General features: G+C 34.1%; 1 protein-coding gene across 2 annotated transcripts in view; it reads left to right on the plus strand.

Annotated features, from left to right (window-relative positions):
• Window positions 1-1,225: 1,225 nt before the first annotated feature.
• Window positions 1,226-5,608, plus strand: part of LOC107090729 (ras-related protein Rap-1A-like) — a 15,744-nt gene continuing 11,361 nt past the window's right edge. For both annotated transcript variants that reach the window (XM_015384283.1, XM_015384284.1), the window contains exons 1-2: window positions 1,226-1,294; window positions 3,166-3,304. The gene's annotated coding sequence lies outside the window, so the exon portion shown is untranslated. The remainder of the gene's footprint in view (window positions 1,295-3,165; window positions 3,305-5,608) is intronic.

A 5,608-nucleotide genomic window follows, 5' to 3' on the forward strand; every position in this document is an offset into this window, starting at 1 on the left:
ACTGACCAGAGACCCTCTCATAAATATATTTCCTGTGGCTCTCTTCTTGCCACTCTTCCTTAAAGGCCATATTTCAGAATTTCACAACTCATGTCAAAAGATTTCCCACCTAAGCTGCGGATGTCTGCAGCTCCTCCAGAGTTACCATGAGGCTCTTGCATGCTTCAAAGATTATTGCCCCTCCTTGCTAATCTTCCCACTTAAGGTAAAGATCCAGAAATGATACAATCAAAAGGTCCGTTTTTGGTCATTTTTCCTTCTACATAAATTTAGTCAGAGATGCAAAATCCGCGTTCAGTTTTGAAAAAGAGTGCTGTTCAACTCTTAGGAAAACCTACCATAATAGTTTTTCTGTAGTTTAATGGTTAAACTCAAGAAAACAGATTACATAACTTGTTTTATTCTTTAAAACATATGAAGCATTTTTTTTGGTTAAGTAGAATCAAACTGTTTCTTCAATAGAAGTTTGATGGAAAATGAAGAACCATAGATCCAATTTGGAGCATGATGACCTGTGCTATTCTGAGGTAAAAAAAAAATAAAAATCCATGAATTTTGGATGAGAAACAGATTAAAATGTATAAAACTACATATCCGTCCCTTTTTTGCTAATGTTCTGGTTTACTATAATGGCGTAGCTAAGGCGTTTAAATGAAGAAAGGTTCCAGGTTTTTATATGTGGAGGACCAACTCTGCCATATTTAAAAATAAATACAGAAATGCATAAATAAATGCTCAATAAATAGATATGTTTTATTTGGCAAATGTTCATTTGCTTTTTGTGTGAAGAAATAAAGAGGGTAAAAAAAATACAAAAGAAGAATAAAACAGACAAAAATATTATATCATGCACATAAATAAATACTTAAAAACTAAGTAATAAATAAATAAAGTTGAAGATTATAACAGCAAATAAATAAATAATGTAATTATTACAAAGGTGAATAAATAAAGAAACTAATTAACTGTATAATTGCATTTCCACCTACATTTAATTATTTATTGTATTTTGGGGGACAATTAATTATATGCTTATTTATTTATTGAGCATTTATTTATTCCTGTATTTATTTTTAAATATGGCAGAGTTGGTCCTCCATACTTTGATCCTGCAACGCATTATATTTTAGGTTTATTAATTTCAAGTCAAGAATATCAATCTGCCGTAACTTGGATCGTCCTGATTGGCTGATTTTCCACCAATCAGCAGCCTCACTCGGGACTCCCTGACTCCGCACATCCACGGTCTGATTTGACACACACACACACAGACACACACACATAGCGGAACACGGTAAGTCTCTTGAAAGCTGGTACATTTCTAAAACAAATCCTAATTTCATGGCCAATCATTCAACGGGTGTGTTATTTGGAACAAAAGTTATTGTATTTGCAATTATTTGTTACCGAATTTGTATTATCTAGTATTTATGTGCCCAGTAATAAGGAAGCTGGTGTGTAACATATAGCTTGGCTAGGCTAACTTTTATACAACCAGCTAACAGGAGAGCTAGTGAGTAAATGGCGAGTTCTCGACATAAACTATGTTTTATGTTCATGTAACATCAATTAATCGTGCCAATGTGACCGCCGTTCTTATATTGGTTTATACTCGTATTGATGTTAAACGTTAAAGGCCGAGTGTTTAAACTTTTTAGGAAAGCCGATAGTTTCAGAGTAGAGAGTAATGCTAACTGGCTAGCTAGTTAGCGCTCGGATGTAGCTAAAAAGTGGTGTGAACCTTAACCGCGAGCCATATACCAACTAACTACGAGCTTTAATTTTCTCTAGGCAGGTCTGAATAAAGCTAATAACCACATTGAAAGCTTTCCACTATATTTCCTTTTAAATTTGTTATGGCTACAAATCAACGGCGTTGGTTAGCATTTCCCTGAATGTGCTAACTAAATGCTAGTAAATAAGTTGTCAAACTTTTTCCAGGCTAGCTACTTGTAGTTTATATTCACCAAATGTTAGACTTTGCGTTTAATCACGATTTGGATTGTGTTTATTTTTGTTTCTGTAATCTGGGGATTGTTAAATGGTGTTAAATCCTCAATGTTGGTTTTTTTTTAAACTAATAGCCACACCCTTCCTTTCGAAACCAACTACGGTACAAAATGTCAGGAGTTTATTTTATTACTTTGAACGTTATTTGCCCGACTTCGATCGTGTTTTAAGTTGAACACTTAAACGTTGAGATTTAAATAATTAGTTTGAAGAAGTCCAGTAATTTTGATAATGTAAGTGAAGTTAAAAATCCGCTGCCCCCTCCCTCCTCTGGCTCTGACACATGATACTTTCTCTGAGCCGAAGATGTTGTCCCATGGTTTGCCACCGTGGGGTGAAAATTAATACCGTCGTTATTAATGTTGGAGATCAGCCTTTTTTATTCTGTACTTGTCAGACAGCTTTAGATACTCGAGAACTCAAATACGTATGAAGTTTTGTATTAAGAAGGTAAAACATATATGTGGATTTTTATAAATCAACCTAAATATCAGTTTATCATTTAAACATTTTCTCATTTACGATGTTTCTTCTTTTTATCACCATTTAATTATCGAGCTAAATACAATAGCATAGAATTTAAATATAGTAAAATGTAATATTAGATTATTTATCCTGATATGTAAACAATATATAAAAATGTGCAGGTTGAAAGCACATTTTTTAAGTCTTGTAATACATAATTTAAGTGAAAAATCATGTAAGGACTATACATGCATTAGTAATACATATATATATTTGCTTATTGTTGATATGTAACTATAGTCTGTGCCTTCAATACTCTATTACACCATGCAAGGCTATGGAGTACATACCATGTTGTTGGTTATTTTTACATCTCTTTTTATGCAGTTGAAATTCCCAGGAGTTTTACTAATGGCCAAAAAAAACCCCTGTTTTATTAATCCCTATTAAGCCCTCTCAGTAAAATAAAAATACTGTTGAAAGTCTCAGGTTTCAATACAAATTTAGGGGCATAAGTTATTCCAAAATAATAATTCTAACCCACACCACACATGTTTTCATCATTATACAGTTTTGCTACTAGTTCTGATTCTGTTGATATATATATATTTTTTTTAAATATGGTTTGTTAAAATATTATTTTTGGAGTGTTTGTTATGTACTGACTTTAGTCTTATTATTTGTGTGCAGGAGCCACTTGAACACATTTGCTTGGCCTCTCTCTTTGGTCCCTTGCTACATCTTACAGCTTTGAAGATCGGTGGACATCAAAAAGGCCCCCCCCTCCCCAGATGTAGAGGGTGTTTTGGTCATTACAACTGTGTGCAAGGTACATGGAGCAGTTGTATAAGAATAAAGGAGATTTGTGTTGGTTAATGCAATTTAGCAAAACTCTTGTTAGTTTGTATTTTTATACCCTGATCAAAATCTGGAATTAAATGATCCATTAACTGTTGGTATAGACATGGAGACTGTTCTTTTTAATTAAAACACAAAGCTGGCTTGGTGAAAATCACCAGCTGAGGCATTGATACGCCCACTATGTCCTGGCTCATTTCCAATCAGCAGATGAATTGAACTTATCTGATGTCAAGATTTAAACGCAGGTATTTGACACCCACATGTATTCATATTCTAAAAGCAAGACTACTGAAGTTTCTCAGCTTTTATCATTACCTTTTGGTGCAGCCTGTCCTCATCTTGGTGACTATTTCAGTGTGTTCATACGTACTCACTGTGCTCTACGTTTTCTGTCTGCGTGGTGTACTTGAGTCGATGAGGGTCATCACAATAGCTCTTTGTGAAGTGTGCTGTGTGCCTGTCTCTCACTGTGGTGCTTCATTGGTCGTAGTTAGAATTGCTAATGCTGGGCGATTGCAACAGAGTGGGTTTTGTGTTGTTCGTGGCTGCATTTGACAAAGATCCCACAGACCTAACATAATTAGTACATTCAGCATAAAATTTCACTGTACATATCAAACTCTGTTATATTTCAAATACCTTCTTAAAATACACATCACAGTGTTTTCCTGTAGGATATTGGTAATGTATTTTCCCCCATCTGTCAAATGTGTGGACAATGATATATTAACCTTCTAAAACTACTTAAAACAAGATTTTATTTGACATATATCTGTTGTAACTGCTAAAGTCATGGTGCATTTTAGCAAAAATTATTATTTTTTTCTCCGTTATATCTGTGATGTATTATGGGGGAAGGGCATCATAGGTCTTATATATGTGAGGAGGGAAAAAAGATGAAATTTTTAAGCAAACCACCTGCTATGTGTCATCTCACTAAAAGGTCATCACATTTCCCTTCTGGGCCAAGATTCTTTAGTTTGTATCACAGCGTTAGAAAAGGAAATGATGTGGAAATGCAGCCTCAACAGGTTGATGCTGAACTGTGAATTTGTTTAAATTAATCATGTCTTGCTTGCAGAACCTTTCTAATTTCCTGTTTGCATGTTTTTTCTAGTTTTACTATTAGTTATTAAAGTTTTATGATGATGGGAAATGTGTATTTACTTTTTATGTCCTTATTCTTTGGATGTTTATTATACCCTCCATAACATTCCTGTCTTCATTGCAAAATGCTGCTGACAGCATCTCTTTGTGCCAAGTATTTTTCTAGGCCATATAGGATGTCTAATGTGTGTCAGGCTGATGAAGCAGATAGGTTATTCACTGTGACCCTTTTCTTCTGTATTGTAATGAGATGAAGCTATTTGTGAAACTGGAACACTTAACAAAGGCTTGAACCTGTGTAAGATTGAAGGTAGTGAGTATAATTCTTCATTATTGCAAAAAATATTTTACTTCAATTGAAACACTAGTTTACAGCAGTGTCATTTACTTATATAATCAGCAAATAGAAACTGTATGATACAAGCTTAGCTGAATTATGTTCTGGAGAGCAATTTCGATTATGCCGTTCCTCTGGTCTTGCTCCTACTGATGGATCTTCAGGCTATAACCATTTACTTTGGCATAAAGTCATGTGTGTGCATATAAACCGTTCGCTTAGTAGCAACCAGACTATATTTTGATTTCTAATTGTTTGATGCCCAGAATGAACCATTACTTCAAATTAGCTAACTTTAGCTAGCCAGAGAAGCTACAATTATGACCAAATGTATTTATATAAAAAAACAGGAGGTAGTGAGGGGAAAAAAACCATCAGAAGATAGTTATACAATACATCCATTGAAATCATCAGCTGTTTACATTAGTTTTAAATCGCACTGTATTACCCTGGTGCTGTTAACCCTCTCAGGCTCAAATTAAGTTGTAGTTGCGGGAAAAATCTGATATTTGGAGAAAATGATCATATGGGGTAGTAAAATACAATTCAGACTTTTTTTTTTAAAGGGGAGACCTTCAAATGCAATGAATTCTGGGATGTTGCAGATTTGAAACAGTGCCCCGTATTGGTAAATTAACACTGAGGACTGAATATGATATGAATGTTAACTTTATTCGAATGTCACAAACAAAAAATTAATTAAACAAAATTTAAAAAAAGTTTTCTCTCACAAAATTAGAGAAAAATTTTTCTCCACCGACTTCTTAAAACCTCTTGAGAAGGCCTTTTCTGTTAAACTGTTGCTCAAAATATAGGCAAACTAGTAGA

This window comes from Cyprinodon variegatus, unplaced genomic scaffold, assembly GCF_000732505.1.
Source record: "Cyprinodon variegatus isolate N-32 unplaced genomic scaffold, C_variegatus-1.0 Scaffold309, whole genome shotgun sequence".
Taxonomy (NCBI): domain Eukaryota; kingdom Metazoa; phylum Chordata; class Actinopteri; order Cyprinodontiformes; family Cyprinodontidae; genus Cyprinodon; species Cyprinodon variegatus.